This window comes from Chelonia mydas, chromosome 8 (assembly GCF_015237465.2).
Source record: "Chelonia mydas isolate rCheMyd1 chromosome 8, rCheMyd1.pri.v2, whole genome shotgun sequence".
Taxonomy (NCBI): Eukaryota; Metazoa; Chordata; order Testudines; family Cheloniidae; genus Chelonia; species Chelonia mydas.
In genome coordinates, this window is record NC_057854.1 from 23,228,402 (window position 1) to 23,247,846 (window position 19,445).

The 19,445-nt window shown below is 41.8% G+C and overlaps 1 long non-coding RNA gene across 1 annotated transcript; it reads left to right on the forward strand.

The window, feature by feature from the left end:
- The first annotated feature begins 7,610 nt into the window (after positions 1-7,610).
- LOC122461486 lies at positions 7,611-18,288 on the forward strand. Its single transcript, XR_006283412.1, has 2 exons — positions 7,611-7,905; positions 18,003-18,288. It is a non-coding gene; the product is annotated as an uncharacterized LOC122461486 (long non-coding RNA).
- Positions 18,289-19,445: the final 1,157 nt, after the last annotated feature.

The window sequence follows — 19,445 nt, forward strand, 5'->3', positions numbered from 1 at the left end:
AATCAACAAGCTGAAAGTCAATAAAGACAAGTGCAAAGTACTATATTGTGGAAGGAAAATCAAATACATAACTACAAAATGGCCTATGTATACTGCTGAAAAGGATTTGGGGGTTATAGTGGATCACAAATTAAACATGTCAACAATGTGATGCAGTTGCGAAAAAGGCTAATATCATTCTGGTGTGCATACGAGATGGGGGATAATTGTTCTGCACTACTCAACACTGGTGAGGCCTTAGCTGTAATATTCTGTCCAACTGCGGGTATCACACTTTCGGAAATATGTTGATAAACTGGAGAGAGAGTCCAGAGGAGAGCAACAAAAATGATAAAAGCTTTAGAAAACCTGACCTATGAGAAAAGGAAACAAACAAACTGGGCATGTTTAGTTTTTAGAAAATAAGACTGATGGGGGACCTGATAATAATCTTCCAATATGTTATAAGGAGGACTGTGACGGGTAGAATGGCAGAAAGCTGAAGACCCACTGCATGTCACCTGAAGGTAGGTGAAGAAGTAATGGGCTTAATCTGCAGCAAGGGAGATTTAAGTTAGATATTAGGAAAAGCTTTCAAACTAAAAGGGTAATTAAGCTCTGGAATAGACTTCTAAAGGGAGTTTGTAGAATCCCCATTGCTGGAGGTTTTTACGAACAGGTTAGACAAACACCTGTCACGGATGGTCAAGGTTTACTTGGTCCTACCTCAGTGCAGGGAGCTAGACTACATGTCCGTTCGACATCCCATCCAGCCCTACACTTCAATTAAAGATCACATGAGATTTGTCAGAAACATAGGGATATTAGCCCTGGTATTCTTTGCAGGTAAATCCTCCCTACTTAAAATCCCTCTGCAGTTTCAGTTGGATACAATATTTTCCTTTATTTCCTGTCCTAAACTCTTGTTCAGCAGTAGGCAGCTGCCACCCCCACATTGGTTTCAACTTTGGCTGCACTTTCAGGGTTTGTGGGCCCTTGCAGGTGTTCAGCATTGGTATTGCTTTTGCTTTGCATACTCTCTACTCCATTATTCAAGTCATTAATGAAAATATTGACTAGTACCAAACTCAGAACTGATTCCTGTGGCACCCCACTAGATACGTCCTTCCAGTTCAACAGTGAACCATTGATATGATAACTACGGTCTGTCAGTACGGTCTTTCAACCAGTTGTACACCCACTTTATACTAATTTTATCTAGACCACATTTGTTCAGACTGTCAACAGAAGTAACACCCTCCAGTTCTCCTGATCCATAAATACAGCCAGATTAGCAGCTGTGCGACCTACTAGCTGAGCCTTAACAGCATGGTGCATCAGAGACTGAGGAGGTCGGTGCAGTACTTGTAGCAGTGATTAATACGCTTTCACTGTTTTAATTGTTTTCTCCCACCAAGGAGCCTATAGTAGGGAGTGGGGGATGTCAATAATTTAGGGCCCATCTATGTGCTGACATGGTTGTCTACCATGCGTAGGGATGTCTGTGTTCTAATGTGTTCTTTTTATTGTTCATGTGGAGAGAACAACGTGGTTCCACAACAGCTCTATGTGTCAGGCAATATTTTACTCAGGTAAAATTTTCAAATGAGTCTGTGTGACGTAGGATTTAAGTTCCATTTTAAAAAGTGACTTAGGTCCAGATCCTCAAAGGTATTGAGGCACCTAACTTCCATTGGTTTCTATGTTTCCGGGCTACAGGAAGATGCCAGGTGGTTGAAGTGGGGGAGATCTCAGGTTAAATAAAGCATTGCTGGCCATCTTAAGTCTTTCAATGGGAGTTAGACTGCTAAGTCACTTGGGCTCTCTTGAAAATGTTATCCCTAGGGTCTATCTGTTACAGAATTGTGTCCCATCCACATCAGGAATAAATACACATGTTTAGAACACAGGCCTCTCTAACCGTAGTAGAGAACTGGGCTGAACATGACTGTAGTTGTAGTAAGAACAAGCTCGTAGTGGAATGGGATCCCTTTCAGCATTGCCAACCCCAAGCATTCAACAACCATGAATCAGACCGCCCAAAATCATGACACTGGCTTAAAAATCATGAGATTTGTATAACATAATAAATGTTGGGCCCTTTTGTTTTGTGTTCTGGTGTCTGAGCCCTTAGGGTACTGGGATCATGTGTTCTAGCTTTTCTCTGCAACCTTTAGGGTGAGAAATTTGCATTTTTTAACAACGTGAGATGAGATTCTCATGCAAACTCTTGTTTCTGGCAGCTGGAGCTTTAAGAAAAACACCAAATTGAGAGATCTGTGTGAGTTGGCAACAGTGTGCTTCTGTTTGCACCCAGGCAATATGAGCACCTGCTTGTGCGGAGCTTCCAGGAAGACACTCCTCTGCTACCACTATTTAGGTCCTGTCTAATTAAGAATACCCCTTTCCCTCCAATTTCCTCTCCCAACGATACACTTTACAATGCCTCTTTTATCTGATCTCCATCTATTCACTTCAACAGCCCACTCATTCCATTCCTCCAGTCCTGGTGTCCTCTTCCTTCTCTTCCCCCTTGACTCTATGCAGTTGAAGGGGTTCCAGTTAGCTGCCCCCTCTACTTAGAACTGCTTTCCACTGAGTCACTTCCTGTCTTCGCTTTTCAACCTTCCTGTTTTCTTTAGCTTATGACTATAAAATATTCAGTGAAGCCATGTCTGAAGGATGTTCTATAAATTATATTGTGCTAGCAGAAATGTGCTGCCCATTGCAAAAAACTGTGTTTCACTCATGCTGGCTAAGAAAGAGGATAGGTGGATTCATGGATCTATTTTGTGCACCACTTGACCTACTGTATTAGTCTCTATTTCAAAGAGCCATTTTTCGACATCACAAACCAATGCACACCACAGTCAGTAGCAGCCTCCAGGCAGGAGTGAAATAGCAAAGGTGCAGGTCAGGACTCAGGACTTTGTGGGCAGGTCTCTCTGGGCATGGTAGCTTGCACGGAGCTTGACTGCACTATGCCTGGTTCATTCCAATGCTATTAGCAGCATACTGCTTTCATAGATATTAAATCCACTCATGTATTTTTCACAGTAGAATAACTGAGATAATTTTGATAAACCTAAGCAGGATGCCATTGGCAGGGCTTTAAGTTCATAGGGCCGGATAGTTGACTTTCCTCCAATGGAAAGGGCAAAACTTGGCTGGAAAATCCACAGACCACAATTATATGGGTCCTTGGCATGACCCTCTGTGTTACTGACACCCTCTCTTCCCTCCCCCCGCTGCAACCCTCTCCTACCCATGGCAACATGCCTCCCTTAGGGCTGGCCAGAGATACACCCATGCCTGGGAAGGTAGAAGGTCTGGAGGAGGGTTAAGGCTGTTTCTGCATTAATCCTGTAGTAATTTCCTAATGAAAACATTTCTCATTTTAGGAGGAGAAGATGCCATAGAGAACAGCTACTCTCCATCTTCTCCTCCCCTGTCTTGCCATAATCCTCCTCTCATTTATGGATCCGTATCTATGTGCAATGAAGTGGGGCTTTTGTGGGCTGAAAAGGGAGAGGGGAGTATGCAACAAGGTTACTTTCCTCTCCACTTCTGCGCTCTGCTCCCCAGACACGCCTGCTGTCTGCTTTTCTAAGAGATGGGAGCACTGGGTCTTAATTTATAAATCTGTGACAAATGCCAAGTAACAATTTGCAAATCAAATCTTAACTGATTTATGACTTGATTGTAGGTTTTTTAATTGTGCAGTAGGATCTGCAGGAGGTGCATGATTTGCAAATAATTTCCCAGGCTTCTAAATCAACAGAATGTCTTTTGAATCAGCTTTTAAATTTAATATTAAAGCAATGGCCTATAAATCAACAACAGAGCTCTTATGATTCGTAAATCAAAAGGGAGGTTTATAAATTCAGTGCTAAAATAAATTGACTAGTAAATAAACTTCTAAATCAGGGGTTCTCAAACTTCATTGCACCATGACCCCCTTCTGACAATAAAAATTACTACACGACTCCAGGACGGGGGACCGAAGCCTGAGCTCGCCCGAGCCCCACTGACCTGGGCGGGGAGGAGGAGGCAAAGCTGAAATCCAAGGACTTCATCCCCAGCAGGGGGCCTGTTAACCTGAGGCCCAACACGCAGGGCTGAAACCCTTAGGCTTTGGTCTTGGGTGGTGGGGCTCAGGCTTTGGCTCTGGGCTCCAGCAAAGCTAAGCAAGCCCTGGGGTCATGACCCACTTTGGGGTCCCAAACCACAGCTTGAGAACTGCTGCTCTAAATAATCGTATGGCATCACATATCTTAGGATGGAAGGATATAGGGCTCAATTCCTATGGAAAGGAAGCAAGAAAATCTTTTTTAACAATGTGATTAGGGAGAAATTCCAGTTGCATTGAAGATAATGGGAATTTTGTCATCCACTTCACAGGGATCAGGCTTTGGCCCTTAGTACTATTCATAACTCTATCTCATGGCGTTATCTCCCAGTACATCTCAGCAAAACACTGTAGGCAGCAATAGGAGATTTATGAAACTACCAGAGAACTGCCAACATGTTCACTGTTCTTTACTGAAGATATATTTTTGTGAAAGATATTTGAGATATTGGGTCTGATTTACCTTTTGCTTGTACACATTTTATACACTGTGTAACTCCATTGGCTTTTGTAGCATTACTCTTGAGAGATTCCCCTAAAAGTAAGAGGAGAATGAGATCCATTATGCTCAGACAGAGTGCAGTATATAATCTGGCGGAGCTAGTACTAGCTACGATGACATAACTATTATCACTTGGATTATGATGTGTTGCCTTTGCAAAGCATTGGGTGGCCATCCATTGTCTTTCTGATAGTGCTTCAAACAGGGCTGTAATGTTATCTTGTTTGGCGTAGCATAACATAATGTTGTCTCAAGAGCTTCCATTCTCCGAATAAGGTAAAACCTAGACTTCCTGTCAAAAAATAAACCCTGTAAGTCAAAACTTTCCAGATGAGATGGCAAGTTGATAATAACCATCCTGACTGATGTAAGCTATTGAGAACAATGCATAATGTTTATCTTTTGTTTTCCCACTCAGTCATCTTGTACATGCAATCCTTCTTTTCCTTGTATCTTTGCCTCAGTTGCATGAGGCAAACTCATGCTGTCATCCTTATTTTCTAAGAGCTCGCCAAAATGCTCAGGTTTACTGGGTACTTTCCAGCTCATATATAGTGGTGGTAGGTGTGCTTAGAGGAGGAAAATGGGGAATTCTGGCTCTCACACTGTGTACCCTGGATGAGTGGCTTAACTACTTGGTGCCTCAGTTTATCCATTTGTCAAATGGGGATGATGATAATACCTGACTCAGAGGGTTGCCACGAGGCTTAAATAATCAGTATTTTTAAAGCAGATAAAATGAATGATACTAGAGAACTGCAAAGTATTTAATATTTTTTATATACTGCAATGTAATAATTGTTATATTGAATGGAGCAGGCTAATGGTTCTTCATCCTGTTTCTGACAGAGCAGCTAGTGCTGGATGCTTCCGTGGAAGGTGTAAATCCTTTATGACAGTGCATTGAACTGCATTTAATTATGGAGCTCTACACTGTAGTGGGAATTTCTTCCTGACCCCGTTGGTGATACTTTTATGGCCTGAAGCATGAGAACTCATATAGTTCCCTTATCAAAATGATCTGTATAAGTCAGAGCAGTCTGAGAGCCGCATTAACACTTTGTGGGCCATGGGCATGCATTTCCCTCCCCTAACTTGCCTCCAGCATGGATCATATACTTACCTTAAAGCACTCCTGGTAGCTTTGTGCTGCCCAGGGAAGCCTATTATGCTGCAGGCTTGTTTTGCCAGTGATAAGGTATGTTGTGCTGTTGGAGTGGAACACTAAATCTATCCCCCTATTTCCATCTACAATGAACTAAACCAAAATCCTAGATCCAAACTCTTCCCAAACTTTGGGACACTTCAGATCTGGATTTGAATTTTAAGGCATTGGGATCATCTCTAATTAATATTAATTACTGTTGTTATTTATGTATTTTAATACAGACCATTTTAAGCATCTGAGTTTGGGCTGGTGGTTTGTCTGCACTCTCTGTTGTGTCTCTGCAATGTGCAGCTATGTATAAACCAGCTATGATAAAGCAAGAGACAACACAAACCTTTGTCCAAAATATGAACCAAACTGACCTGAATTCAAAAGAATTTGGTCAACTTTTAAAAAATTTTCTCTTAATTTTCCCTTCTCTCTGAAGTGCCTGAATCAACTCAGGACCAGAAGTGTTTTTAAAATACTGTGCGTAAGCTTGTTCTTGTGGTAAACCTAGACCCAACCAATGTAGGAAAGAGCAGAGTTCTGGTGAGAGAGAGCTCATTTTTGTATGGTTTATGACCTGGGAGCTGCGGGGGCTCAGTACCTTTTAAAATCAAGCCATTACTGCTTGATTTTGCAGGCTGAAGGGTTTTGAATATGTTCCCAGATGCGTCCAAACTTTTAGGTGCCTCTCTGAACCTTTTCTGAGGTTTTCCACCATTTGTACTAACAAGTGAATGTGCTGTGAAACATCAGTGAAAAAGTCCCTGACCTGGTAAGATCTAGAGGAGCCACTGGCTATGGATTAAGAGAAATACCCTGTGCATTATCATTGATTTCGTACTGATTTCAAGTAGGCAGTTTTGGTGAGGGACTAGATAGCTCATGGGATCAATACTAGGGATATATAATCTTTCACTCTAGATCTCTGGGTCAAATCCATGTCAGTAGTAACTGACAACTGTTACCATATGACTGCTGTATGTGAAATAGACTTGGTGGACTTTGTCCAGTAGATAAGTGTCCACATCACTCAAACCACCACCACCACTACTGTGAGCCATAGCAGAAAGACTGATGGGGACAGGCCACAGAGGCTCAAGTAATCTCTTTTCTCTAGAAATGATCTCTCCCAAGTCAGTGCTTTCAGAGTGCAGTAAGGAAAGTACACTACTACTGCTTATACTATACCTGATAAATATAGGCCTTTATTTAAGCAGGGTTGTTAATGCAGCATCTTTTACAAGCATTAAATTCACACACATGCACACAGAGCAACGAATACTGGTATGGAAAAATAATTTTTTATGTCAATTTTAAATAACAAGTGAATTGTTTTGGTGACCAACTGTATTAGACTCAACGTCTAATCTCTTCCTGATCAGAGTCTAACTTTTTATTTATTTGTTTAAACTTATTCAAATGAGGTTTTGGCCGAAACTGAATTACTAGGTACTTGAAAGCTAAGGAGCTTATCAGGCATCTGATGTTTTCAGGATTTCCCCAGATTAGACCGCGGAGTGTACAGACAGGAAGCTGAAGTATCGAGCTCCTGACCAGACCTTCCTCCTGTGCAAAAGTGGGGCTTTCTTTAACTTGAATTTTTAGCTCTGAATGCATGGTCTGAACCCTGAAATCTGCAGGAAAAAAAAGCACCCTAGCCTCCCAGTTGGATCTTGGATAGAAGGAGAATAGAACAATTTAGTTTATCTCCATTTGCAAGGTCAGCAGAACATTTCTCACCTCTCCCCCTTGTTTGTGTTACCTTCCTGGCTCTTTATCAACCAAGGAATCAAAAAGGGACTTTCCAGAGCTATAAACATATGAGGTGAATAAATGGAATGAACCCTTATGCAAATGAGTTTTGATTCTCTTCCCTTTACAAAGTTAAAATGTGTTTGAGAGTGAAACAGATCCTTCGGAATGTGGATATTTGAGATTTTTACCTGGGACATCTTTTTCTTTCTTTCTTTTCTTTCTTTCGTTCTTTCTTTCTTTCTTGTCAGGCTATGTTGTACAGCACAGAGTGGAGTGGTGTCAAATAGAAAATAAGAAATGCACTGAAGAGGAGGAAAGAAAATGAAAGCGAAAAAGCTGAAGAGTGGGGAAAAGATAAAGTAATATGAATATTAGGATTCCACTGTGAGTAAGATCTGGAAAAAATTCTAAGCTGATTTATTACATACTTATCTTCTATCTGAGAGCCAGGAAGAGCTGTATATAAGAAATTTGAAGAGTAAACTGAACATTAAAGATAGAATCAAGAAGCCTGATTGTCCTCTCAATTCTACCAGTTTAAACTGGTGTAAATCTATTGGTTTCACTGGATTTAAACTTGTTTAAATGGGAAGAAATTCAATCCAAAGAGGTTTAAGACACACTGAATTTTATTTGAGCTAAAGCAGATAAGACTTTTGGACTGATTTTATAAATATAAATAAGTCAGGGAAGCTGCATATTTTCTAGTACCTCTGTCACCATGTATGAGTAGGCTGCATAGTCACAATGGTACGATGATTATTTTTTTTCTGCCTACAATTATAGTATAAGCAAGGCTAGGTGATACATTATTAGCTTGAATATTTTCCTTGAGATGTGATTTATGTGCATTCATTTAGATATTAAAATTATATCTTCAATAGCAATGTAAGTCTAAAGTGTGATATATATGTGTGTATAATGTGTGTATAATGTCCCTAAAATGCATAAAGAAATGTTTAAATATTTCACTATATAATATTTAAACATTTCTTTATGCATTTGAGGGACATTTATTAATGTAGCAAACGTTTTTGCCTTTCATTCCTTTTTTCTTATGATTTCTAATTTGGACAGCGAAGTGACATTAGTTAATGATTGCTAGGTATTTACCTATGGCATTTTAATTTTGCCTCTCCAACAAATGTCACTGATTTTTGAAGGGGCACAGAATAGTTGCAACCAGTGGATCATAGCTGGTTTTACAGGGTTTTCTTTGTCATCGGACTTGCTATTGTTTGGAGTCGATTCATTTGTTTGTTCTTTCTCTGGTTTCTCGGGTGGTTGCACTGACATCTAAAAATTTGTCTTAAGTTATGAAATGAGCAACAAAGCTGGCAAGAGGAGGTCAGGGATCTCAGGAAAATCCACAAAGTTCACCTTGTGGCATTTCTAACACATCTCTAGTAGGCCAGGAAGGAGACAAAGGATACATCTTCTGGGGGTCTGGGGCATCAGGAAGCTGCAGCCTTGCCCTGCAGGGTGCTGACCCACTGCAACTGTCCAGGCAGCACCAATCTTCCTCAGTAGTACAGATCCCTTAGAAGATGTGTTGCCACTGGATCTTGGGTCCAAGCCTGCTTATTAACCTCCTCTTTTTGATGGGGAGGCAGCCCCCTACATACACACCTCTGTAAGGAGAGTGGTCACTTTAGATAAGCTATTACCAGCAGGAGAGTGGGTTTGTGTGGGGGGGGGGGAAGGAGGGGGGGTGAGAAAACCTGGATTTGTGCTGGAAATGGCCCAACTTGATTATCATACACATTGTAAGGAGAGTGATCACTTTAGATAAGCTATTACCAGCAGGAGAGTGGGGTGGGAGGAGGTATTTTTTCATGCTTTGTGTGTATATAAAAAGATGTTCTACACTTTCCACAGTATGCATCCGATGAAGTGAGCTGTAGCTCACGAAAGCTTATGCTCAAATAAATTGGTTAGTCTCTCAGGTGCCACAAGTACTCCTTTTCTTTTTGCGAATACAGACTAACACGGCTGTTACTCCGACACTTCTTTCACTGTCAAGATGTGATGGAATACTGGGCCTATTGAAGTCAATGGCAAAACTTCCATTGACTTCAGTGAGACCAGGATTTCATCCATGGTGTGGAAGTTAATATTGCTGGGAGTAGCATTAAATTCTGCATAGATGTCCAGAGGAACTGGAGGGGAGCATATGGTGTACAATAGCTGCTATCTGGCCCTTCACAGACCTCACACACTGCGGAATTACACACAGAAGTGATCCCCTGGAGACCTGGTAAATAATGTAATTTATTTTCTGCAGAAAATGTAGAAGAAAATGAAAATTATTTTGATTGTCAGATTTTTTTAAAAGTTTTGTCAAAAATTCAAATACCAACTCTATTTTCATTTTTGTTGTCAGAAACTAAAGTATTTCCATCCTTTTAACACCCCTCCCCTGCCGGCTAAGATTTTTCTAGGAAAATTTGCATTTAATCAAAAGGGTCATTTTTTAATCAAAATGAAAGTTTAAAAAAATTTTTTTGGACCCACTCTACTTTCCTGGTGCTTCATTGCCTCTGCTCTCCCTATTCTGCCACCTTCAAGTCTTCCCCACCCCATTTTATTCTGAGTTGCCTTTCTGTGCCTCAAAATGGGGAGGAGTAGTAACAAGGCTATAGTTCTGAGAAAAGTAGGGCCGTGAACTCCTGGGGTTGCAGGGTTTTCAGGAACGCAGGACTGGGCCTTAGGACCGCAAAATGAAATCTTCATGTAAAGGAAAGATTTTGATTATGACAATAGCTTTCTGTGCCCTCGGTGAAGAGACTAACTTAGGATGTGGAGCAAATTTTGGATTCTTGACTTGGTGGAGGGCACTTTGTTGACCATGTCAGTGTATGCTGAATTTACATTGACAGAACTGGCAAGATCCGTACAAACTGGAACTGTGGTGTAGGCACCCCAGCTGTTACTGTATGCAGAGAAGCAATGCCTCCTGTGTTAGTAAGGACATTAGAGATAGATGTACAGTCCCAGTAAAACTAGTGTGCGAAGGCCCACAGCTTTTGTATGAGTATATATAGAGTAAGGGTGGGCTTTTCAAAGCTTTGAAAATCTCTATGAAATGTCTGTCTGCATATAGTCAGATATGTGCATGTGTTAATGGACATATTTGCTTCTTGTCATCAAAGACAGCTAATTTTTCCGACTTAGAAGCATACTTTACTGGACTCTAAATTAGGCCACACTTATTCACAACATTTGGCTAAACTGATAAGCTTTAACGCCTGATCTGCAAAAGGGGGACGCTGCCCTTTAAAGTTATATTTCCTAGTGACAGGAAAGTCTGCCTCAGTGGAAGCCTGCTGCAGGCCCCACCTTACTCTGCCTACATGATTTGGAATGACTAGCAGGTCCCTTCATATGAGTTACAACTTATCATTTTAACTCCACTTCACTGAATGGAGTTTAACTATATCTGACTTCACTACAGTTTCCCCAGTATTTGAGCTCAAAGAATTAAACAGGCTGCATGTGTGTGCGCACATGTGCATGCGTTGTGTAAGACAGATACACACACACACACACACAGGTTTATTTATAAAGGAGTCATCTATATATATTTTTAATAAGCACATTTTGAACCTGTTTTAAGAAAAATATTTCTCTGTCCTGTGATGAATTCTACAGTTAGAATTCTAATTCTACAGTTATTTACTATATGGTGCTGGGTTAAAATAAAATACTTCCGGGGTTAAAGCAAATTCAGTGAGAGGGCTGGAATCAATTATTAAACTACAGTTTGTTTGTTTAAACTAAACATATTGAACTTAATAATTTTAACAGAGCTAATGAGATAGAATGCAGTAAAACTGTGCAATGATGAGTACTGTAATTATTTTGTAACTTTCAACAAGTAAAAAACCAACAATTCTTCTGAATTATAAAAGAAATATTGGAAGCTAGAAGGGAGGCAGAAAAGGACATCATCTAGCCTGGGTTGTTGGGCAGTTTTTCCTTCCTGTATTCTAATATATGTAGATCAGTTCTGATAGATACTCATCAAGCAATGATTTTGAGGGCTTTTGATTCCATCTTTATCGGAAGTTGGTTCAAATTGTGGTTAATCTTACCATTCTATATCGTTACATAATAATACAGAGTACATATACCATTTTTAGTATATATGTGTATGTTGTGATCAGAGGTCCAAGTGAGTGAGAAGGTTTCACTACAACTGGAAACTACTCTATATTCTACCAGGTAAATCTTTTCCTTGTTGTATATTTTTACAGTCAATTGACATGAGATTTTTTGTTTAGTTAGATTAGAAGTTTATTGCTGAAAATATAAGAAAAACTGAGAAGTGCATTTTCATAGAATTGTATGGACTTTTTTGGCTTCTCAACTCTCATTAACTTTAATGGGAATTGCTTGCTAAATCCTTTATTAGCACTTTGAAAATTAGTCTCCCAATTCTCCTTGCTGTTTCTTGCAGCACCAGCATTAACACAGCTAACTGTTTCTGTGAGTGTTTCAAGATGCAAAATCCTTGTCTTTTAGACTACCTACAATGTGTTCACATACCTTCGTGTGTGGCGGCTGGATTATATCCTGCCATCCGAACATGTATAACATATATCAGCGGTGCATAGATACCTGAATGTGTGCATAAGAAACCCCCTGCTAAAGTTGCCTCTCCAGATTTTCTATTGAAGTAATATAATATTGTGACAATGTAAATGAATGAGTCTACACACAATGCTCTAAAAATGAATATTACTAGAGGCCTTTGGGACTATTGCTAGACCTGCAATGTGTAGCATGTATATTACAGCTGGTCAGAACATTCTGATGAAAACTAAATGCTGATGAAAAATGAAATTTTTTAAAGACTTTTTGACAACTCCATTCTCCCACCCCCATTTTCAACCAGCTGTAATGTATAGGCATATGTGTCTATGTACAAATATCTTTGTGTGCTACCTATTAATTTAGATGCAGTCTGTATATCTCTGTGTGATTTTATTCATAATGTGCAATACCAGTGAAAAACAAAAAACTACCAAACTATTAGGTGGAACAAAAATCAAACACTATTTGCAATTTCTTAATCTCTACTGAAGACAAATAATCTATTGCATAAAATATATTATTACAAAAATGTGATTAAAAATGGGATCATAAGGATTTTGAGCCTCCTGGTAAACAGAGTAGAAAATATTACATGGGAGGAAATTGAACCTTCACTGTAGATGACATTGGCAGTGAAAATAGAATTGCCCATTGGAAATAAATGGCCAGCGTGCTTGAGTGCTTTGATTGATTTTGCATATAACATAGTGCGCGTAAACAGTCATCTATGCCATGTCCAAAATTAGTGCTTGATCCAGTGACGGATCATGGGGTATGATGCGTTTTTCAGATGCAAATAATATATTTCTGTCTTCCCCCGCCACCTCCCCCAAGACTGTTGAAAGGTTTTACTTAGTTCCTGGGCTAGGAGTGTTATGGAGGTGGCATGTTAAGCTTATGGGAGAGTTGAGGAGGGAGGGTACCTACAGGCTGTTTCTACACTGGCAAAAGCAGATAAGTAATCCAGTGGGAGATGTAATGTGGGTGGGGGTGTAGGCAGTTTTAGCACCATGTTATCTAACTCTGGTCTGAGCCAGAGGAGACATTACAAGTGGGTGGAGCTTGGGAGCATCATTTCTCCCCAATTCAAACCTTGATCTTATTTTGTTTGCCAAGTGGTGTTGCCTCCTTTGTTGGTTATGAAAAAGCATTTTTGTTTAAATAGGAAAAGAGACTAATAGATTTCCTAGTTGTTCTCTGCAAGCACACACCGTTGGCCACAACATGGGGGTTATCACTGGCTTAAATAAATAAGTAAATGAGTGAGAACTCTGTGTTAAAATATCGGCAGCACTTTGCTGGTCACTAGACAGCCATATCAGCCCGATAATGTGTTCTATTCTGTGGTGTCACCTTTCAGTAGAATCCCATCTGATAATTTAATGAGATGCGCTCAGCTAGCAAACCATGCAGACTATTCCAGTGTTTTTCAAACCGTGGGTCACGACCCAGTAGTGGGTCACGGTATGTTAGGCACTGGGTCACCTTGCTCTGGTTAGCACCGACGACCGGGATATTAAAAGCCAGCAGCGGGTCCAGCTTCTAGGCAGGGGGGTCATGGGGCTCTGCGCGCTGCCCCTGCCCCGAGCACCGGCCAATGGGAATGGGGTGGGGGTTGGGGGTGGTGCCTGTGGGCAAGAGTCGCAGGAAGCCACTTGCATGCTTCTGCCTAGGAGCTGGACCTCCTGCTGGCTGCTTCCGGGGTGCAGCGCGGTTTGTGGTGCCAGGACAGACAGGAAGCCTGCCTCTGCACCCGGGCTACGCCACTGGCCAGGAGCTGCCGGAGGTAAGTCCGCACCCCAACCCCACGCCCCAATCCCCTGCCTCTGCCCTGAGTCCCCCCAAACCTGGAACCCCTTCCTGCACCCCAAACCCCTCATCCCCAGCCCCACCCCAGAGCCTACACTCCCAGCCCAGAGCCCTGACCCCCTCCCTTACCCCAACCCCCTGCCCCAGCTCTGAGCTCCCCACAAACCTGGAGCCCCTCCTGCATCCCAGACCCCTCATACCCTGCCCCACCCCAGAACCTGCACCCCCAGCCCAGAGCCCTGACCCCCTCCCACATCCCAACCCCCTGCCCCAGCCCCCTCCCACAGCCTGAACCCCTCATTCCCGGCCCCACCCTGTAGCCCTCACCCCCGCACTCCAACCCTCTGCCCCAGCCCTGAGCCCCTCCCACACCCCAAACCCCTCATCCCCAGCTCCGTTGTGTCGCAGGCATCAACAATTTTCTTCAACTGGGTCCCCAGAAAAAAAAGCTTGAAAACACTGCTGTAAACCGTACAGTACAGCATGGTGTTACTTCTAAAAACTCAGCTAGTCCAGTTCCCAGGGCCTGTAACCGTTCCATGCAGTGGTCATGCTTTAAATCCACAAACTTTAAGCAGGTTGAAAAGATACAAATGTCCAGCTGCCTCTTCTAATCTTTTTCATGCTGTGCTCCTGTCTGAAGCCAACATTCCTTTGCTAACAATCAAGAGCTGTAGAATGACTCTGTTTCATTTTGTCCTCCAGCTTCCACTGACCAGATGTCATTATAGTTGCGATATATTTTTTTCCCCACCTACTGTGAAAACAATGCATTTAAATAAAGATGTGTGAAGAAGTTACATTATGTTCCTAATGGGATGTAACCATATTTTATTGTAAGTGTCCCATCACTGCTAATTAATTACCACCAAATAAGCTCATTTAGATAGCGTCTGAATCTTACATGAAGTTGCGGTAGAACAATAAACACAGGTTAGTTAGGAAGGATTTCATTTATAATCTCACTCCTCGCTATATGTTCAGCAGTATATAAACCTCCAATTTATATCCAAAAGCCAGGTAGTAATGATGACAGCACAGTGGATAAAAATATGGGGTGAAAAGGAAAATGCTGAGAATTTATATGTATCATTAACTGGATGGCTTTGGGATCATTAAGTTCATTTACTATTAAAACATATAATCATATTTTAATTCAAAAGGAGCCTTATGGAAGAATAGTCTTCAGACCCTTAACATTACTGAGTCACTCTAAAAAGATTTGCCTTTTGATGTAGCAGTTTATGTAAAACTGTTAAATTTTATAGGATGATTGCCTGTTAAGTATCTGTCCTGTAGGGATAGTTATTTTCAGTGTAATAAGATCTCTAAGCTATAAGTTACTAAGTGGCCCTGGTGGAATATAAAAAAAATGTCTACAGAGAGTAGATTTATGGTTTCACAGCCTGTTGAAGACTGCAAAGAAAGATTCACCTCCTTATGGATCTTGCAAAGGCAGGACAATATTATTTTATTCTTTTTTTTCCTTGTTAGCAAATGCACAAGTCTGAGCGTTTAATAAATGAGCACTATAAGGAAAAGGAGATGCTGAGAAAGCATTCAAGGGGTAGTGCATGTGGAGGTGATAGTGCAGGGTCACTACATAATACATCTTTAAGACAGACGAGAACTAATGCACAGAGACTGCATTAAACTCAACCAGCAAATTGAAGGAAACATTTTGGCCTTTCCTTGTGCTTGGTTTAGAAACCTCCAAGTGCAAGAAAATAAGTGTGGGGCTGCAAAGACACACCAGTCAATATTTGCCCTTAAAGAATTTCACACTTAAAGCAATAGCTGCACTTATTAGAAACCCATCAGTGCACTCTTCCCCAAAGCCTGTGTCCATGTCATCAAATCATGCCCTCATTGAAGAGAATTTGTTTTATTTTTTCTGCTCTTAATAGGGGGGAAAAGGCCATGATGGGGGTGCGGGGGGGAAGCCCCGAAAGGAGCACATTCCTGACAACTGGAGACCATGCTGTTTTACTAAAAATGAACACCGATCTTCTCAGTGAACAATACAATACCGACTAAATCAGCATATATAGATGTGGGTGGTTCTTTTCAAGGATCAGTTTTCCATTTGAAAAACAAGATTCTGATAAAGTTCTTGATAAAGTGTTCAGTTGCTTATTGATTGACAGAAACCACAGTTTTTGAAAGATATTTGCTTGAGAGACTCAGTGACAAATGCTGCCTTTAAAACTGACAAATGAAGAAGGGAGGTTGTTAAAAGGAATTTTATTAGGCCCCCTTTTTTTTAAATTTTCCTTGCATACGAATCTTACAGAGTCAGCAGACAGATCAGTAGCATGGAGTTAGTACTGGGTACCTCAGGGCTATTATTTTGCAAGGTTGTACGTTCTGAAGTCTGCTTGGCAGCAAGACAGATTGTGAAAGAAGTATATTTTTAAATTCCGTTGTTAGCTTGACTGGTTCAATAGCCCAAAATAACAATTACTGCAATAAAGACACAAATACATTGTTGGATGCTATAGCAGTTGAGCTGTTGGACAGAGTGCCAGGTAATGCATTCTGTGCTGCATACTTCACTGATTAGGCTGCATGCTTTGCTAATTAAGCTGCAAATTACAGTGACTGCTATTAAATACAGTATATTTTACTTTTCATATGGTATTTGTTGTTAATTTGAGGTTCAGGTGTTAGAAAGCATCTTTAAATGATATCTCCAGCTAAATAAAATTAATTAGAAAAACATCCTATAATTGCTACCGCTGTAGAATAGGATGTATAATGGGCTCTATTGCCATGTCCTGTTTTGGGCCCCACACTACAAGAAGGATGTGGAAAAATTGGAAAACGTCTTGCGGAGGGCAACAAAAATGATTAGGGGACTGGAACACATGACTTATGTGGAGAGGCTGAGGGAACTGGGATTGTTTAGTCTGCGGAAGAGAAGAATGAGGGGGGATTTGATAGCTGCTTTCAACTACCTGAAAGGGGGTTCCAAAGAGGATGGATCTAGACTGTTCTCACTGGTACCAGATGACAGAACGAGGAGTAATGGTCTCAAGTTGCAGTGGGGGAGGTTTAGGTTGGATATTAGGAAAAACTTTTTCACTAGGAGGGTGGTGAAACATTGGAATGGGTTACCTAGGGAGGTGGTGGAATCTTCTTCCTTAGAAGTTTTTAAGGTCAGGCTTGACAAAGCCCTGGCTGGGATGATTTAGTTGGGGATTGGTCCTGCTTTGAGCAGGGGGTTGGACTAGATGACCTCCTGAGGTCCCTTCCAACCCTGATATTCTATGATTCTATGTCCACTCCATCCCATAATGGCTCTGTGGGTGCTTAAATGGGGTTCCCTTCACGGTGTTTTCTGATATCATCGCCTTCAGTTTTCCTCGTCAGTGCTTACATCCTCACGAGCGAGCTTTGAATGCTGACAGATGGGCAGATTATTATGTGCCATGTAATTGATAGTGGTGCCTAGGTGCCCCAGTCAGGAGAAGGGTCTTCTTGCAAGAAGTTCTGTCCAGACACAATGCCTAATCCACTGACTCTAAACAGGTGCTTATATAATTTCCTTTCCCTGTAGGAAGAGGATGCTTTCAAAGAGCCCAGGCTCCTGGATATGAACCTTAAGGAAGGTAGTGTCTTCTCTTATGTCTGTAAAGGCCTAATTGGGTGTCACTTGGACAAGACACAACCTCTGTGGCCTAGATCCTCAAAGATATTTAGGAGCCTAACTCCCATTGATTTCAATAGGAGTAAGGAACCTAAGTACCTTTGAGGATTAGAGCCTCTGTGTCTAGGTGTCCCCATCTAAAAATGGGAATAGTAATGACTGCCCAGGTCTTTGAAATCCTCTGATGAAAGATAGGATGTAAGTGCAAGTATTGTAATGACTGTATTACTTTTTATTACTGAGAATAATAATGCAAATTGAGGCACCTCTTGTGAATGGGTGAGGCCCGCTCTTGTGTAAAAAAAGAAAAATGTAAACTAGCCCTTTTCCCAGTACTTATGTCCCACAGACATAATTGCATCTGTGACCCATAGTGTGGATGGAGTTGCTTTGGCTGCAGTGAAGATTTCACTCTTATATTTTACAGCCCTTGGAAGATTGCCAGGCAGCAGAGAGAGAAAACAGGAGTGAGAAATACTACCGTGCATCAGAACATCCTTAAAATGAACATCATGTATTCTCAGCTTTGAGAACTGAATTCCATGGGTTGTAATTGAATCTCTGTCAGACCCATGGGGCTCAGTTCTTCAGCTTGGATATCTGTGTCTTCATATACACAGGAAATCAAAGAATCACTTGATCATTCATTGACTCTTCTGGATGGCAATAGCAGAAAATGGGAAAGAAAAAGAATAAATGATGTGACACTTTTTGTCAGAGAGGTTTCATTTCAGGAGCCAGTTTCTTTTATGATAAATAAGTATGTAAAGGGTGAATCTTCCAAAAGAAACCTCTACCTCATTGCCTCTTTATTGCTGTTCACCATTTCACCCCCACTCCATCTTATTTAGAGATCTATGTTTATCTTTTCTGATTGATTCTATTATAGTCCTTACTTCATGTCTTAAAATGTGAATTAGGGTGTTGTGCTCTTTAAAACAGCTGCCATGTTCTGCATGAGAAGTGGCAGCGTTTCTGTGGTGAAGTCGATGAATGTATAGCATCTAGAGGCTTGGTACTGCAACCACTTCCTTACAAGCAGCTCCACTGAAGTCACTGGGTTGGATGCCATTGGTCATGGCCTTTCCTCTCTGGAGACGTGAGCTCAGATTATGATTTTGGTCACAAGTGAAAATGAATTTGGTAGCCTGCTCCAAATCTATCTTGCAGCTCTCCCCCCACCCCCACCAAATTATACTTTCTCTGCAGTGGATCATGAGATTCCTTTTGCCACCATGATGCAACATTCTTAAAAGTACAGATGCATAAAGTCAGTGGTGTCAGAAACCTAAATGTTCAGAATTTGGGATAGGTTCAGATAAGCATCCTAAAGCATATTATCCAGTTGCATTCTTTTTCTTTTAATGGATCATATTTACACTAAAAATGAAAAGAGGCTGTAACTTAGAGGTGGGTAAACTACGGCCTGCGGGCCACATCCGGCCCGTGGGACCATCCTGCCTGGCCCCTGAGGTCTCGGCCCCTCCTCTTCTGTCCCCCCTCCCTCGCAGCCACGCCGCCTTGCGGGCAGCGTGGCGGCGTGGCTGGCTCCGACATGATAAGGGGGCAGGGAGCGGGATGGTTGGATGAGGGGCAGGGGGTCCTGAGGGGCAGTCAGGGAGCAGGGGGCGGTTGGATGGGACGGAGGTTCTGGGGTCGGGGCAGTCATGGGACAGGGAGCAGTGGGGGTTGGATAGGGGGTGGGGTCCTGGAGGGAGGTTAGGGGTAGGGGGTCCTGGGAGGGGGCAGTCAGGGGTCAAGGAGCAGGGGCAGGGTTGGATGGGTCAGGAGTTCTGAGGGGGCCAGGAAGTGGGAGGGGGTGGATAAGGGGTGGGGGCCAGGCTGTTTGGGGAGGCACAGCCTTCCCTAT